This window comes from Dermacentor andersoni, chromosome 6 (assembly GCF_023375885.2).
Source record: "Dermacentor andersoni chromosome 6, qqDerAnde1_hic_scaffold, whole genome shotgun sequence".
NCBI classification, from domain to species: Eukaryota; Metazoa; Arthropoda; class Arachnida; order Ixodida; family Ixodidae; genus Dermacentor; species Dermacentor andersoni.
The window spans coordinates 113666365-113685369 of record NC_092819.1 but is presented as its reverse complement, the minus strand read 5'-3'; positions in this window follow the sequence as shown (position 1 = coordinate 113685369).

Here is a 19005-nt window from a genome sequence, read left to right as displayed (position 1 = left end):
TGCACCACATTTAATTAAAACAACACGCAATAATGTCCAAGCGCACAAGTTGTACATAGGGGATGAAATTGTTGACTGGTCACACATTGTAAGCCTTTACCAATCTTCGCATGAGTTGCGGTTGCGACTGGCTCCAAAGTTGACTGAACGGCACGTTCATCAGAGACCTTTTGCCAATATGAAGGTCAGCAGAGCAACGCAGGTCCTCAGTGCATCGGTATCCATTGCTATCACGGCATTGGTGTATGCAAACGTGCTGCCTTCCTCAGCCATCGCTACAGCACAATTTTGTGATCGTATGGACAGGATTTTCGATTCCCTGAACAGCTCGAGTAAAAAAAAAACTTCGCAAAAGCTCCGGCATGCAATCATGAAAGAGAATCCCGAACTGATTGACTTCCTTCAAGGCCAGCTTCCCTGGATCGCATCATGGAAGTTTGATGGCAGACGTCAACCGCAAACCATTGTTGGTTGGCAGATTACAATTCAGGCCATTTGTCAACTGTGGGACGATCTCTCCAAAAATTACAATTTTCAATACCTTCTAACACGCCGACTTCAACAGGATACCCTGGAGAACATATTCGGCCACATTAGGCAAAAACAAGGTTGCAACACCAACCCGAATGTAGCACAATTTATCTGTGGCCTGAAGCACATCTGCATAAGAAAGCTGTTCAAACTGTCAGAATACGGAAATGTCGAGGATGATGAATGTGACCTCCTTCAGGAGCTCTCGCCAATCTCCCTCACCAGTGAGTCTCTTGTGAATAATGAGGAGTGTGCAAAGCCACATCCTGACAACTTTCCCGCTCTGGACGATCTTTCCGAACTTGCGACTAACATTCACTCCCATGTTATTGATGACTCCGCTGCATATTATGTAGCTGGCTTTCTGATCAAATACTTTCTTCGGAACGCAGGTGAAACTTGCAGTTGCCCACAGTTATTGAAAGACGACAGCGGGAAAATCAAGGGTTCCCACCAGTATTTCACAATGCTCAAAGCATACCATGTCGCTAGCAAACTTTTTGGGAATCTGACTGTGCCATCGGGTGCAGCTTTCGCATACGTCAAACAACTTGAATCTCACTTTCTTGCCATAATTGAGGCCACCGCACATCACTCGAAAGTGTGCGACGTTCTGTATCGCCATCTGTCGAGCGTTGGCAATTTTCATTTCTGCTCTGCTGGGTGTCGCAAGGAGTTTCTCAATGTTTTGCCGGGTTCGTTTATGCTGGCATGTGCGTTTCGTGAACCGAAACTTGGATAAGGTTAGGTTCCAGTCTTCAATCTCTGGCATACAACTAGACAAGTTCAAAGGTTAGCAGTTAGCGGCAGCTTTACGCAAAGGTATTGGAGTTAAACCCAGTCCCGCAATCACTTTGCTGAAGTCATCACTCGTTATAGCAGACTTCATTGTGGCCTTCTATTGAGTTCAAGGGAACTAGGCGCTCCTTCGTTTCATCCATTGTTTTGTTCACCCACTATGAGGAGTAGGGACGCTACCTGTATTTGCTCGAAGGGATTTGCATGACCTTGAAAAGAAATTTGGTATATTGTCTGTATATTTGTAGCATCTGCTGGCAAACTCTACATGCTATTGTGGGTCGGTTAGTCACTGTGTGCGCTTTATCTCTCTAGCTCAAGTAATACCTTGATAACAAAAGCACTTGTTGAAATGCGTTAAAGCGGGTAGTACATATAGTGGTAAGGAACATATAGTGGTACATATAGTGGTAAAGAGGTTTACTTCGGCTATTAGCCGCGTAATAGCGCACTTGTAGCACCAGTTAGGGTGCAGAATTTTGGAGAAGTGAAGACTGCAGTGTATTTCACCTTCACCTTGAACGCTGCCAATACGTAACAGCAACACTCAGTAGCAAATCACTTAGGCTCTAAGTTTTTCATGAAGGCGACACATAAGAGGAAAAATGCCTGCCAGTGCTGAAGCAGAACGTTTGTTTTTCATGTAATGAACAAGCTCCAAAGCATCACCTTTTCGAGAGCATCCAGCCAATATTCAAGCAGCAATTTTTTTTTTTTACATTTTGGCCTAGCTGCTTTTAAGGGCAGCCTACGCACTCTATCTTTGCTTTTCTGATATCTTGCGTCGTGTGGTTTTTGTACCGTCTTTCTTTCTCTGTGCATTATTTCGGTTAACCAATGCCGTGACTAGCGACTTAAGTGCTGTGTGTATGTTGCGCCTTCTTTCATCAGTTTTGTACGCCGCGTTTGTTCCATGGATTCTTGCCTACTGGGCGCTGATCAGCGCTCCATACTTCACCAGCTTGCCGGCTTCTGCCAACACTTGTGTTTTCTGTGTATTTGTTGCAATATTTGTTAACTTTGTAAGCAAAGATGCAGGTATATTTCTACACCTTGCATTTCTGTACGATGCTCTTCTCATTTTGTGCTTTTTCTCTGCTCAGCCTCTATGTTGCCTTGGAATGAAAACATTACGGGAACTCTGTCTCTTTGATACATATGAGCGCTTGTACCAAAACACAGAAGACAAGCGCGATGGATAAAGCCGTAGTGAATTATGGTTACCTCTATCTCCATCTGTTACAACTTAATCGAAATAAAAATTGCGTCACTACCTCAATTCACACCAAATATTGGACTAGACAAAAGAGTGAATCGCTAAATCAAAGCGACAAATAAATGCGTTGCCATTTGGGTGACGAAAAGTGGTCTGAAATGACAAGCTTCCGCGACAGCCCAACGTCGGTTACGAGGGGCAATCCAAATTTCGCGCCAGCGAAACCGAAAGAGGAAGTGCAGGCCAGTTGCTCTCATCAACCGCCAGGCGCGCTAGGGTCGATTGGGCCGCTGGGGGTGTATAGGAGTGCCCACTCTTGACTTTTTTTTTCTTTCTTCATAACTCAAGTGCAGAGGTTACGCCGTCGATGGAGCCAACTTCTGAAAGATTGGCTCGCTCATGTCAACATACACGAGCATCCAAGTGTGTATGGCTGCATCAGCAGTTTTAAAATATTAATTTTATGAACATAAAACTGTTTCCAAAACTTCTGCAATCTCCTTGGCAAGTTTTCTTATCAGCACGTGTCTTTTATTCTACTGTCTGCAAGAACGAAAGAACTTAAGCGCCCCATTATCTTTGGCAACATTTTTCTAGTAACGCTAGCTAATGCGGCTGCTCCGGCTTGGCACCCTTTCCGTGTTTGCCTGCCGTGCCTACACTTGCGGACAGTGGCAGTGAAGGGAAAGCTATTGGGGGCAGAGCTTCTGCACACGTGTTACAGCGCCCCGTACTCCGTCATCGTTTGACAGTGCTTTAGGTTGCCGGGGCAGACGCTGAATTGACGCAGCTTCCACTTCCGGCGCTTTCTTGTTTGCCCAGACACGGAAGGTAAAAGCCGCAAAATGAGTAAACGTTTACATTATTTTGTGTGTTCTGTCTTATTTAGCTGTTGATATTCAGGTGTTTATGTTTTCTCTTCCCGTGCTTAAACTAACGTAGATGCAAACACGTGACTTTTTTCAAAAGTCCCTCCTTTGCGCGCTGGGCCTCCGTATCTTTTCTTTCAGTGTCACCGAAAGTTGTCCGCGAGCATAGAAGTACTGAGACAGCTCCGGGTGGGGTCAACCCCTTCTAGAGAGCTTTCCGCCCCTGCGCCTTTCACCACTCACACGCTACTGGGACCTGCCGTATGGGTTGCTTGCACGCTGGTTAGGCGGCTGCCTGAGCTAACACATCACAGGTACTCGATGAGCAAATGACCATTCTGCGCACAAAAACCATGGAATCATCAAAAATCAGATGAAGAATTGCAGGGAAATTTCTGAAACCGCAATAGCAAAAAAGCGTTATCGCAGGTCAACGTCAAAGCATTGAAACCGGAAGGAACGTCAGAGATTACGCTATGCAAATAATAAATGAGGAGGTCGTGAGCGACGGGATGGAAACCGGCAGCGAGCCTTAGGTGCGTTGGAGTAGTGAGCTGGGGCGCTATTCTGGACATTCCGCCATTTTCTTCTATGCTTGAAGTGGACGCGATGCGAAAAAAATGGCGCTGATGGCCTCATTTTGCTTTCGTAACGTGGCGCCGTCTTGACGTTTTGCCTAAGAAACTGAAATGAAGGCACTGAACGTAAGGTTATCGGCCAAACAAAAGAGTTTTCCTCCGCAGTACAAATAAAGCAACTAGCTCCATGTACATGATTATCCCGTCGAAAACGCTTCTCGCTTCCGTCGTCTACTGCGTTCAAGCCGTCGTCTGCTTCATTAGCTAGGATGCGTGTCCCCGGCAAATGGAATAAGTCATCGTACGTTGGCGCCAACGCTCTTGTTTTCTACCTTGAGACAACATACGCGACCTACCAGCGGCAATGCGCACACGTTCTAGGCCACGTTACCACTATCTCGTGAAACGTAAGTGACTCAGCCCGACTCGGCTTGCTGACAAAGGCCGAATATGACCTAAAGTGCTGCTCCCTTCAGAGATATCCGCTAGGGCGACGCAAGCGCCGGCGCTGCCATCTGTTTACGTCCATTTCTTTTTATAAATTAAAAACACGCCGTTGTCTTAACTTTTGATTGTACGAAAATGCATTAATCTTTATTACAACATAAACGCAGCAGGGAAAAGTGGACCACGTTGCAGAAAGTTTGCTGTGTTCAACCAATATTATTTCGTATAAACGCGTTCTTTTAAAAAAATTATGGCACAAAACACAAACGCAACACAACCCGAGAACGATGCAAATAATATGAGCACGCGTTATGAACAAAAGGTTTTCATGGCGCCAAACGACGGGGAAAACGTGGCGATACGCATTCCGCTCGGCCGCCATTGCATGTGGCTCCTCATTAGCATAATTCCCGCTTCTCGTCGCGCCACAAATTATGGCGGAAAATATCAGAAATGGCGGCCCATCGCAACGTCACGCAGCATCAAATTGACGGCAACGAAGCGGCCCTTCCTGTGATGCTCCCCACGGCATATTCCTTCATGCAATCAGCAAGCTGGCATGGCGCCTAGCTTGGATCGGCACCACATATTCGCTAAATAGCATATGCATTGCAATGGCGTCTGTACGCTACCGCTCACTTGCTTTTTGAAGCGCGAACGTCGTAATATAGCTGCCAAGGACCAAAAATATGTATTAGTTGATAAAATGTGCAGTCCCACGTCACCTTTCGTCATATTAATGAAAATGTAAAATTGCATTTTCCAAGACTTCCGTGTCCCTGCACAAATTTCACGGTACGTGAGCTCTCGACAGCCAATCAGAGAGTAAACATGGCGGGTAATGGCGGCCGTGAAGCCACCATGCGTGTCGAGAATAGCGCCCTTGTACGCAGTTCATAAATCAGCCCTACTATGGCTCAATGCTGGTTCACAAAGCAACCATGACGCCTCACAGCTTGCGTCTTCCAACTTGCTCCACTGCCCACTATCACCGGCAAATCTTTCTCTAAGGACAAAACACTGCAACTGGGAATTCACGGACTACTTTTTTTTTTCGTAAGTTATCCTTCGCCATTTGTGTGGTTCTGGTTGTACCATAGAAACACATCAGCTTATGGCGACAGTCACACCAGATTTTAAACGCCAATTTCACTGGTTGAATGCGTCTGAATGGAAGCGAACTCACGAGACACCTAAGAGTAAACTGCACGTAGCTTTTGGGGAAGCTATCTGATATCACGGCACAAAATCTAAAGGTAATGCTGCGGAAGCCCGTAAAGAGTTGAAATTCGAAGCGAAGGGGAAAAAAATCGACATTACCTGAACAGTAGCAACCGTACCGCGATACAACAACCACAAAACGCTCACGCGGCATTTCCACAGGGAAACCTGCAACGTTGAAGAAAAATTTGCCCCCATGCGAAGGTCGAATCCAGGACTAACGGATTTAAATCGATCGCTAAGCAGCGAGCAAACCAGCATATCAGCATACCAGGAGCCTGGCAGAGTGGAAGGGGATGGTCAACCCGAAGCAACAATAAACTGAATGCAGGAAATCAGTTGTGCCAAAGTGCGCTAGGAAAAGGAAGTTGTGACAAGAGAACGAAATTGCAGGTCAAATATTCTGGTTTGCTATTCAGCTTCGTATTACTGTAATAGCGGATGACAATTTTTCCCTTTCCCCGAATATTGCAGCACCCACCTTGGTTCGTCATATGCGTGGCTTGTGGAAAAGTATGGCTACCTGCCACTTGAGTCTAACCGGGTCGCAATTTTCCATTAAAAAGTATTAGAAACGAAATGTTCCTAGAAAACTAGCGAAGAATACTTTTCAGAAACAGTTTTCGCTAAGTTTGATGCATACATGCGAAGAAACGTATTCGTAAGTGCAAATATTGGTGTATGAGCATTATGGATCAGAAGTGTTTTAGTCCATATTACTGGAACCTTTTCGTAGCGGTTGTTATCGGTTACGAACTCCAGTTTTACAGAAAAAAATAACCCGATTGTGCGTCGAAAATTTAAAAGCCAAGAGCAAAGGAATGTGTAAACCATATACAAACTTCTCAATTGTGTAAATAAAGCTTTGCAATTAGGTAAGCGTAAACACTTCGCTTATACATTCCCTTCCGCTGCTGGGTCTTCTGAAAGAATGTGAAGAAGGTTAATTTGCTTTCTAAATAGCCAAATAACATCGGGGGAAAATGCGAAAGTTAGAGACAGCTGGCATTGCAATGAAGTCGAAAACAAGAGCTGATGCTTCCAAAGAGCACTTATTATTAAAGGCTCTAAAACCACTTCTTCGACAAACCTTGGATCAATATAAACAAATCATAGTTCTTTTGTTTTTATATATACTGCACATAAAAGTAGGATAATTAGTGTTATTAACGATAAAAAGAATAGCAATGACCGAGTTATTGATCGCATAAATGCATTAGTGTTGGTAACGATAAAAAGAATAGCAACGACAGAGTCATTGATCGTATAAAATGTCGCACCATCATGGGAAAGCCGTTGGGCCCAACACCTTCTTGACGTTGTGCGACTTTTCAGTTGATAGTTGTTTCCGTTTCGGTCTTTGCTGTCCGTTTCCATGTAGGTACACCCGTGAGCAAAAGTATACGAACCACAGGGTTGCCCAAAAAACTGAATTTCTTCGTAATTAACATGCATAAACGGAAACAGATGACTGCACTAGAAAATTCGTAATGCTAATTTTGGACTGCATTCTTTAAATTCAAGTTCCATTAAGTGACTGAGCCAACAATGAATTTAATTCCGCAATGCTTGTTCCGTATGCTTTTGCTCGCGGATGTACATCCGTATGCCTCCTCGCCTGCATTTTTCTTTCAAGTTGATTGGTTCTGGTTTAAAAAAAAGGCAATAAATGTGGCATGGAACACTATCGGCCAAGTCCTATACTACCTGGTTTTCCTTTCTTCACGGATAGGTAAAAAAGATGTTTTGGAATGAGTTCAGCATATACATATTCCAGTATCGAACTCTGAACATGGATTCTGCAATGGCCCCAGTAGTAAGGACGCATTGCTCTCTGGAAAATAACACATTTTCCCAATTTGAAGATAGAAATAATGTACACAGAATTTTTGTAGACCTGTCAAAAGCATTGGACGATATGGTTTCGTGTGTTTTGTTAAGACAACATAAATGATGTAGGGTGCGCGAGAAAGGCTCATCTCTAAAGCGTTATTACGAGGAATGGCGAACGGAAACACTTTCAAATATTGAATCACTCTCAGACTCTCTCCCTTTATCCTCCGTGAAGCTTTTAGGGCCATTTATAATTACTAATAATACTGAATAATAACGATATAGAGAGTAAACAAAACGTCAATATTTGTCATGTATGCAGACGATACCGGTATGAATTCTTAACGAGCAAATCGGTTCAGAATGAAATTGATACAGTCGACTTACTCTTAAAAATATTAAATGATTTATCTCAACGCAACAGCCTTCATAGCAATGTTGTTAACAACACCTTCTTTTATTATAGAGGTTACTATAGAGGTAAGAATTGTGAGATTGTTCGGGTAGCCACGACGCATGAAAATTAGCATAGGATAAATACACTGCAAGAACGATGCCTTAGGACAGTTGAAAACATGCCTCTTTATTATTACATGAACAGTATATTGATCAAATATAATGTATTACATAGGACACTTTTGTTGGACTATATCTCTTGCAGAACATATAAGACGCACAGAGTTATGACGGAAACATGTCTTAGCAGCTCTTAGCTATATACAAGGACAAGTACGTTACAAATGAAAATGCACGCACCACAGAACTATCGAAAATAAGAACATTCGAGACAATTTAGGGTTTAGAAACAACACATGCTATAGGCTAGCTGGGCTATATTAGTTTAAATAAAAGAACCTACATATATAAAACATGAGATCAAGAAAAGTTTGAAGGGAAAGCGCTTTCGCAGGTTGAATTGTGGCGCTGACTGGTGCGATGTTTGCGACTAAAAGGGAGAGGGTCCCGCTGTTCTTAGGTGCATTCGATTTGCCTGAACCACGTGACGAGTTTACGGCAATTCGCGAGAAGCTCGGAAATTGCGCATCTCCCTTCTTCGGCGCAGGCACAGCGCAACACTTGGAACGAACGTCGAGGTGAAAACGCGGTGGATTCGTTTTGTTCTTTTTTCCGACCAGAGGTAGGCAAACTGAGAACCTAGAAGCACGTCTAGCCGCCGCTTAAGAGTGCGGTTGCCTCCTCAGGTGAGACTCATGGTAGAAGACCGGCTGAATTGACCGGTATCTCGAATGATGGCTGCCAGTAACGGTGTATGGAAGTTTACGATCTGACGATGGAACGATGGAAAAAATGGGGCGATCCTTCAGCAGTTCCTCAGATCGAGAGATTTGAGACCGCAGATTTTTTTATCCTGTAAAAAAGGTATTGATGGATAGTGTTTCTCTGTCGGCCTACACATCGTTGGTAAAGAAAGGGCCGGAGGGTAGGGGCGGTCTCCACCCTGGTCACTAACAAACATGCTTTTATCGAACACGACTTAAACACCGGGAGGTGCAAAATTGAGCATCTTTCTGTCGAGGTTATCCCACGTGGCGAGCTAAGAAATAGCGCATTCATACTCAACGTGTACAGTTCCCCGAGAGGGGGCCAGCATCGCTTCTCTTGATTGTTGGCTAAGGCGGTTTCTGCGGCAGGCAGGGCCAGGACCTTCATTGTTGTGGCCGGCGATTTCAATGCCCAGCATCAGGCGTGGGGTTACCCCAAACCACTCTCAAGGGCAACAACCTCTCGCAGGCGGTGGCGGATCTTGTCCTCACGTTAATCCTCCATTCCGATTTCTCCACAAGTGGAACGGAGGTATCTTCCCCTGGCGGGCGAGGCTGGGATTCCGGGGCCAGAATACCCACGATATGAGGGCAAATCGGCTCAAGGCGTACACAGGCTGTTTCAGGAGGCGTATCTTCGTGAAAGACTACTGAAACTCAATGGCAAATCAGCTCCGGGACCGGATGGTGTAACTAACACAATGCTGCGCAAATTAGATGAAAGGTCGATGAAAGTCATAACGGCAGAGATCAACCGCAATAGGTAATAGGGTGTATTTCCAGATGAGTGGAAGGTCTTGTGCGTGGTTCTCATTCCCAAGCCTGGGCGCATCACCGGGGCTGAGAATGTCGCTCACGTCTGCTTTGGGCAAGGTAGCGGAGCGTGCGATAAATGATCGGATTTCTAACCACATTGAGGATAAGGGTCTCCTTGCCAACAACATTACGGGCTTCAGGCATCACCTTTCCACGCCGAACGTCATGCTACTCATCAAGCATAATATTGTCACAGTCGGTAATGTGTGAAGAAGAGGACAATGATGGCGGCTTGAGAGACAACGAGGAAGAGGGTCGTCTTTAGCGCTGCTCTACGCTTGTTGGCCCAGCCATTAAAAAGCCATCTGTAAATAGACGCACGCTTCTTCCTTTCCGTAACATCATTGGTGGACGTGCGGGGTAATCACTTGCGCAAGACGGAGCTCCGCAGCGGACGTAACCTGGCCACCATGTCAAACGAAGGAGAGAGTTCAACGACGGTACCGTCGTCGCCACCGACGGTCATCCTGGCCCAGCCTCGCGACCCTGGCATGTTTTCCGGGATCGACAACGTTGACATCGATGACTGGTTGCAGAATTACGAACGGTTCAGCGCACACAACAGGTGGGACAACATGCTTATGCTGGCCAATATAATGTTCTACCTCAAGAAAACGGCACGGGTCTGGATCGAAACACACGAAGAAGAGATTACGAGTTGGGACCAGTGCAAGCAGAAGCTTAGAGATTTGTTCGGCAAGCCCGTCGGCCGCCAACGTGCTGCGAAGAAGCACCTTGGGACTCGTGTACAGACGTCCACTGAATCGTACGTGGCGTATATCCCGGACATCCTCGATCTTTGCCGCAAAGTAGATAACAATATGGCAGAGGCAGACAAGGTCAGCCACGTCTTAAAAGGCATCGCGGACGACGCGTTTAACCTGCTTGTTTATAAGAACGTAACAATGGTCAATGAGATCATTAACGAATGCCGCCGCTTTGAAGACGCGAAGAGTCGCCACATAGTTCCCCATTTTACGCGGCTACCCAATACCGCAGCTTCATTGACGTGCGACGACATTTGTCCACCGCGTGAGCCCACCTCCTTCGAGAACGTCGTACGTATCGTTCGGCGAGAAATCGAAGCAGCGTCTCCTGCCACGCCTGTGACGCAGTGCTTTGACGATTCCAGGCCGCTTGTGTCGCTCATTCAGTCGGTCATTCGCCAAGAACTTGCCAATGTAGGTCTTCCGTCCATCTGCTCCGCCAGCCGTCTTGACTTTGCTTCGTCTGCTGCCTCTGCCCCTGTTCACCGGAGCCAATACGGTCCATATCCCGGCTATCGCAACCCGGTCGCATGGCGCACCCATAATGACAGGCCCATCTGCTTTTACTGTGGACGTGTGGGCCACATCTCTCGCCACTGTCGAAGCTCCTGGCCAGCCCACTCTCGACCGAGCTTTCCCGCCTACCGCCGCTCCCCACTGAATCCCCGCCCGCCATCCCTCTCCACCGAGGTTGAAGACGCACCTGACAACGCTCGAGCCACCGCGACCAGCCGATCACCATCACCCCAGCTGCGTCGCCCCAGCTGCGTCGCTCTCCATCCCAAGCTTACCGTCGCCGCTCTCCGGCGGGAAACTAACTGGGGCAGCTCCTGGAGGTGACGCTGCTCTACGAAACCGGCCTGAAATTCCTCTGCTGACCCTGCCTACTAATCGGAACCTTCTGGACGTGGACGTGGATGGTTTGCCCGTTACAGCACTCATCGACACTGGAGCCCAAATTTCCATTATGAGTGCGGAGCTTCGAACGCGCTTGAAGAAAGTACTGACTCCTGCTCCGAGTCGACTGCTCCAGGTCGCCGACGGTGGAACTCCGGTTGTGCTTGGAATGTGTACTGCTCGTGTCAGTGTCGCCGGTCGCCACACGTCCATTTTGTTTAGTGTGCTCGAACGTTTCCCTCACAATGTGATCCTCGGACTCGACTTTCTGGCCGCCCATTCTGCTCTGATTGACTGTTCCGCCGGCGTTGTACAACTTGACCTACGCCTACCTGTTCCCGTGGACCTTCCTGCTCAAGCTGCAACTCAGCTTTGTTCCGCAGATTTTATACGCCTGCCATCTCTTGCAGCAACCTGCATCCCTCTCTTAGCCTGCCCACCTGTACCTGACGGAGACTACGTCCTTACTCCCGCGACTTCAGTCCTGCTTTCTCACAATGTCTCCTTCCCACACACCATCGTTTCTGTTGCGGACAATCAGACATGTCTTCCCATCCTAAATTTCGACAGTGCCCATAATTAGTTCCTGTAGACATGTCTGTTGCCACGTTGTCACCGACGCACGAGTGCCACATTTCCGCTCTATCTGTTGTGCCGTCTTCGACCAATGCTCAGTCTCCGCCGTCTACATCAGCCCCGACCGACGACTTTACAAAGATGATTGCACCGGACCTCTCGACCCAACAAGCCGCAGAGCTCCGTTGCCTCCTCGAGTCCTACTCCGACATTTTCGACCTGAACGATCGCCCTTTGTGTCAAACTACGGTCGTGAAGCATCGTATAAATACCGGCGATGCAGCACCTGTTTGCCGACGCCCATACCGGGTGTCGCCTTCTGAGCGACACGTTATCCAGAGCGAGGTTGACAAGATGCTTGCCAAAGGGATTATTGAACACTCTTCCAGCCCGTGGGCGTCCCCTGTTGTTCTCGTCAAAAAGAAGGATAACAGCTGGCGATTCTGTGTTGACTATCGTCATCTAAACACGATCACCAAGAAAGATGCATATCCACTTCCCCGCATTGACGATGCTCTGGATTGTCTCCATGGTGCCACTTATTTTTCATCTATAGACCTTCGCTCTGGATATTGGCAAATTGCCGTGGATGAAATGGACCGTGAAAAGACCGCATTCGTCACACCAGACGGCCTATATCAGTCCCGGGTAATGCCTTTTGGGTTGTGCAATGCCCCGGCGACCTTTGAACGGATGATGGACATGCTCTTGCGTGGTTTGAAATGGTCCATCTGTTTGTGCTACTTGGTTGACGTCATCGTATTCTCTTCAACTTTTGCGACTCATCTTGACAGACGTTCATCTGTTCTTTCTGTTTTTCGCAACACTGGCTTGCAGCTCAACTCGTCCAAGTGCCACTTCGGTCACCGCCATATAACCATGCTCGGACACCTCATCGATTCGTCAGGCATTCGCCCCGACCCCGCTAAAGTTCATGCTGTGCAGAATTTCCCCGTACCAACTTGTGCCAAAGATGTTCGCAGCTTTATTGGCCTTTGCTCGTACTTTCGCAGGTTTGTGGAAAATTTCGCCCATGTTGCCCGTCCCCTGACTGACCTCCTGAAGGAACACGTTCCTTTCTGTTGGGGCTCTGAACAAGCGTCTGCTTTCTCGCAGCTCATCCCGCTGCTCATCACACCTCCTGTTCTCGCCCATTTTGACGCCTCCGCTCCGATATAAATCAGCACTGACGCTAGTGGCTACGGCATCGGCGTAGTTTTAGCTCAACGCCAATGTGGGCACGACCACGTCATCGCCTACGCCAGCCGCCTCCTCTCTGCCGCAGAGCGCAATTACTCAATTACTGAGCGCGAGTGTCTCGCACTCATTTGGGCGGTGGGCAAGTTCAGAACCTATATATATGGTCGGCCATTTACAGTTACAACCGACCACCACGCCCTTTGTTGGCTTTCCTCCCTTAAGCATCCCATCGGACGCCTCGGACGCTGGGCCCTACGGCTGCAGGAATACATATACACTGTGGTCTACAAGTCGGGTCGTCTACATCAGGACGCCGACTGCCTGTCTCGTCATCCCGTCGATGTACCGGACGGCTTAGTGGATGTCGCATCGATGTGCGTTCTTTCGCTCTCTGCCTTGCAAGACATTGGTGCTGAACAACGACGCGATGAGTCGTTACGCCACATTATCGAACGCCTGCTCTCTGATCCATCTGACCCATCCCTTCACATGTTCGTGCTACAAAATGGCATCCTGTATCGCCGCAACATACACCCCGACGGGCCCGAGCTCCTAACCATCATTCCGCCTCATCTGCAACAGACTGTACTGCAGCAACTGCACGACGTTCTCACCGCTGGACACCTTGGCGTTACGCGCACCTATGACCGAATTCGGAGACGGTTTTTCTGGCCCCGTCTCAACCGCTCCGTTCGGCGCTATGTTGCCGCGTGTGAGTCGTGTCAACGCCGGAAAAGACCAGCTGTGCCTCCTGCCGGACTGCTGCAGCCTTTGGATATACCGGCCGACCATTTTTTTCGCGTTGGCGTTGATCCCTATATAGAGTGACGGAAATAGGTGGATATACAACTGGCTATCCGTTACGGACTATACAACTCGCTATGCCATTGCTAGAGCCCTACCGACCAGCTGCGCTACAGACGTCGCTGATTTCTTGCTTCACGACGTTATCTTGCACCACGGTGCACCTCGTAAACTTCTCACCGATCGCGGCAGATACTTTATTTCCAAAGTCATAGACGACCTACTTCGATCATGTGCTACTAAACACAAACTTACTACCGCTTACCATCTTCAAACTAACGGTCTTACCGAACGCCTGAACCGCACATTAACTGACATGCTAGCAATGTATGTTTCCTCCGATCATCGCGACTGGGACATTGCTCTACCATTTGTCACGTTCGCCTACAATTCCTCGCGCCACGACACAGCTGGCTATTACCCCTTCTATCTCCTCTTCGGCCGGGAGCCAACTTTGCCTTTCGAGACACTCCTCTCGACCACGCTCGACTCGCCGACAGAGTACACTCGGTATGTCATAACCACAGCGACCCAAGCACGCCAGATTGCCCGCATTCGTCTTTCTGCTTCACAGACACGCCAGAAGTGCCGTTACGACCAGCGCCATCACGACGTGCATAATGAACCAGGTGCACTTGTGCTAATCTGGTATCCAACTCGGCGTGTTGGTCTTTCGGAGAAATTCCTCTCGCGATACTATGGCCCTTACCGCATCCTTCGCCAGGTGACCCCTGTCACATATGAAGTGTCTCCGCTGGATGCCACGGTGCCTTCACCTCTCTCTGACATCATCCACGTCAGCCGTCTCAAACCTTACCTTTCTCTGACAGATGAGCCGCACCAATAAGGTGCTTTTTCCGACGGGGGTGATATCAGAGTCGGTAACGTGTGAAGAAGAGGACTATGATGATGGCCTGAGAGACAACGAGGAAGAGGGTAGTTTTTAGCGGTGCTCTACGCTTGTTGGCCCAGCCATTAAAAAGCCATCTGTAAATAGACGCACGCTTCTTCCTTTCCGTAACAATATATTAGTTGAAGATACCAGGGACTGGAGGGCCATTCTCGGTCTCGATTTGGAAAAGGCTTTTCACGACGTGTCGCCAACGCATATTCTAGACTCGAATTCCCGCCTTGACTAGGGGTGGAGATTTTATAGATTCGTGCAGTCCTTTCTCAGAGGTAGAAGGCCCACAATCAAATTGGGCGTCCTGAGATGGGATGCTTATGATGTCGGGCGAAGGGGTACGCCAAAGGGGTCGGTTATCTCGCCTATCGTTTTTTGGCATAACGATGCATGGCCAGGCCGGCGAGCTTGAGCAGATGGAGGGAATTGGCTCCGCAATTTAGGCGGACGACATCGCCCTCTGGCGCTCTGGCTGGTCGGACGGCCACATTGAAGACGTAATGCAAGAAGAGGCGTATTGCATTGAAAAACACGTCAATCGGATGGGTCTGTGGGTCTTGCCTTCTAAATCAGAGCTCGTATCCCAGGCTCTCCGTCTTCAGTAGCAACGCGGAGGTCTCCACTCTGTGTCCCGACTGCGGTGAGGTTAGCAACCTTAAGCACAAGCTCTGGGACTGGCCCCCTTTACGACATCTCACAGACCACGGATTGATGGAGGAGACATTTTATTCATTGTTCAAGGGCCACGATTGGAGTGATCAACTATGGGCTGTCCAGAAGGCCCTCGAAGCGGCGGTGAGCCTTGCCTTCCCGTGCCAACGTGGGAGTGGCCCGCATTCTTGCCAGTATATAAAAGGGGTGAAGATTCTTGCCGGCCTGAATAAAGTTTACTACCTATCTACCAGAGTGTATGAAGTGCATGTTTCAAAAGTCCTCAATCGTTGTTATGAGGACGCACGTAAGCGGGGTTTTAACGGCGTTTGCGCATGTGCGCTGTCTTCTGCGGCACCGCGTTTTCGCACCTGTACGTCTGCGTCAAGTCGGCACCGTCAGGAGAAAGGGTGCCGTAAAATTGTGAACGAATGCTGCATATTTCCTGCAGCTTTTGAAACAGACGGCTTGGTTCAGGGGGCACTATTGCTGCGGCGCTGAAACGAATTGTAGAGTGCAACACCTTTTGATGAAATGGTGCATGTGCGGTAGGCGAATCGAACGTAGCTCTTTTTTCGGACGTAGGCTCTTTGTGCGTGCTTTTGCCATCTCTCCAAAGTTGAAAGAGGAAATGTTTGTTCCTCGAAAAGAATCCGAACAGCGTGGTTGGCCACCTTCCGCGGCGATCTTCGTGTCCTTCGTGCATCTGGGAAAGAAATCTGCCGTCACCTCAGAATTTTAGGTTCGCCTTATCTTTCCTCGATGCCACCATCACACATGTTGTTGCATTGCCGATCAATGACTACATTTTCCCTGTCTTTATTTCTGTGTGGAATCGCAATATATGCAACTTAAACATTGCGGCGAACTCGCTGCCTCGTATCAGGAACAGTTACAAGGCCCAATTGTGCGTCGAAGATTGGTTGACGCACAGCTGCCACTGAAGATGGCCGCCGGCTGCCTTATTGTTTTCGTCTGATCGAAATATTGTGCATGAAGTGGGGATGTACGATGGGAAAACAGCGCAACGATTGCTCTACCTTGAAATTGCGAACACGGCCTGCCCATTTAAGTAAGCCAATATTCGAATGATGGTTATTTCATGGATTTGTCTGATATGCTTGCTCATGACTTTCGGGTTTTTGGCGGCATTGTTCATTTCGCCTTGTCTGCCTGCATTAGCCTAAGATTTTCTAGAAGTCTATACTTTTCTAAACGCATGAAGACTCAGAAAAAGAAGTAACCTAAATTAACCTATAATCTGCGGGTTTCACGTACCAAAACCACGATACGATTATCTGGGACGCCGTAGTTGGCGACTACGCATTAAGTTCAACCACCGGGGGTTTTTTAACGTGCACTCAATGCACGTTAAATGGCGGGATTCTATCCTGCTCCTTCGGGCGTAGCACGTCGAAGAATCTGATAACTCTTATCATCGCTGCTTGTTGCTGTGGTTCCGGCTGTCGCGGCGTCCGTGGTCAAATCGAGAAGCATCAAGATAGTTCAAAAACGACTCCGCGCCGCTGGCTTACAATAAAAAAATTCTTAAAGATGTTTTTCCGTCCCTCGACGCCTGCGTCCGTGGCGTATAATAAGAACAATGTTGGGCTTCTGTGCTAGAGGTCCTCTCATCCAATGCTGTTGTCACAAGTTTTATTTAGGTTTATTAGTTCAAATATAGAAACACAATATTAACTGAAAATCGCAGCTAACTACAACCGAAATTTTTCAATAAGGCAGGATTAGAGAATGTTCAGAACTTCAGGCTAAATGGCCCGGTTTCTATATAAACTGGCGCCAGAGTTCCTCGTACTAATTTCAAAGTGTGGCTTCTGCACGCAAAATTCCAGGATTCATTTTAATTGTTGATGTGAAAATTGTACGAAACTCTTGCTAGAACAGGGCGTATACCCTTTCGGAATCGCTTTAGAAAACGTTGTCCCCGTTCAGACGAAGCGCCCTCTAGAATATATTCAGACCTGCTCACTCTTGCCGTGGCCTCTGACGTCACTCAGTTTTGACCAACACCTCCCGTCGCGCGTACGCGTCCCCAGGTATGGCCACGTCATTCGACAGATTAGGAATCACCTGACGAGCCCCTGAAGAGGCGCGCCGGCGTTTCTGTTGGCGACCGAGGAGGACGTGTTTTCTTTTCTGCATCTGTGAACTGCTGCGCCACGTTGTGAAGCGTTTTGTTTGCCGAATGTTCATATTAGTGTAAGCCTACAAAGACGATTGTATTAGGGCGCTCCGATGACATGAAGTTTTGCTGAAATATTCTGTAGTGATGAACGATAACAGGGTTGTATTCTTTGCGCGTAATGGCATGTATGGAAGAACAACGAACTGGACCACACCAACGCCGTTGTCCTCGCTATATTTACATCCCTGTTGGCACCCCTGCCGTTACAGACAATGAAGCCCTGCTACATCGCTTTCTCATTACAGGTATATTTCTGTGTTTAATCAACATAACTAAAATTTAGTGAGAAAAAGTTGCGAACAACCAACAACAATGAAATGTGCAGCATTATACTTTACACAAGCGATCAAGTAAGTCGACTCGTTGTTTTCCGAGACATTTTTCTACTACTGCATTTTCCATCTGGGAATTGACGCCATCGCTGCGTCAATGGAGCCAACTAGCAACTGATGGGCTCGCACATGACACTATACACGACATCCAAAGTTTATATAGCTGCAATCGCGTTTTTAAAAAAATAATTTTATGAATATAACAATCTCTTGAAAACTTCTGCAACAGTCATAATAAGCTTCCTTACTGGTACATGCCTTTTAATCTACCGTCTGCTACAACGAAGGAACTTAAGCGCGTCATTTCTTTTCACCACATTTATCTAGTAAACGTAGCCCTGGCTAATGCGGCTGTCTCGCCTAGGCACCCTTTGGGTGTTTGCCTGCGGTGCGTACAATCGCGGACAACTAACTCCGTGTGGCAGTGAAGAGAAAGCGACGGGGACGAAGCTTCTGCACATGTTTTACCGCGCCAAGCAGTCCGCCAGCCTTTCCGAGTGCTTTTGGTTTCTCGGGTCAGACGTTCCATCGACGCAGCTTCCACGTCCGGCGGTGCCGCGTTGGCCCATACGCGGATGGGAAAACCCGCCAAATAAGCAAACGGCTACATTATTTTTTGTGTCCTTTATTATTTGACTGTTGCGAACCAAGAGATTATGTTTTCTCTTCCCGAGCTTCAGCTAACGTGAATGAAAACACTGGTCTTCTTTCAGAAGCTCTCTCTCTCGTTCCCCCTTTGCCTCCCTTGCTTTCCCTTCATTGCAACAGAAAGTTTTCCGCGGGCATAGAAAGAATGAGACAGCCCGGGCTGAGTAAACACCGTCTAAAGGGTTGGCCACCCCTACGTCGTTCCCCACTCTCACGCTACTAGGACAAGCCGGATGGGCAGCTTCCGCATTTGTTTGGCGAAAGCCTGAGGCGACGTTAGCTACTCGATGAGCAAATAACCAATCTGTTCACAAAAACATGGTGGAATCACCGAAAATGAGGTTAATATCACCAGGGATATTTCTGACAACGCTGCAGAAAAAAAAAACTTATTGCGGAGTTTCCCGTCAGGAACATTGAAACCGGAA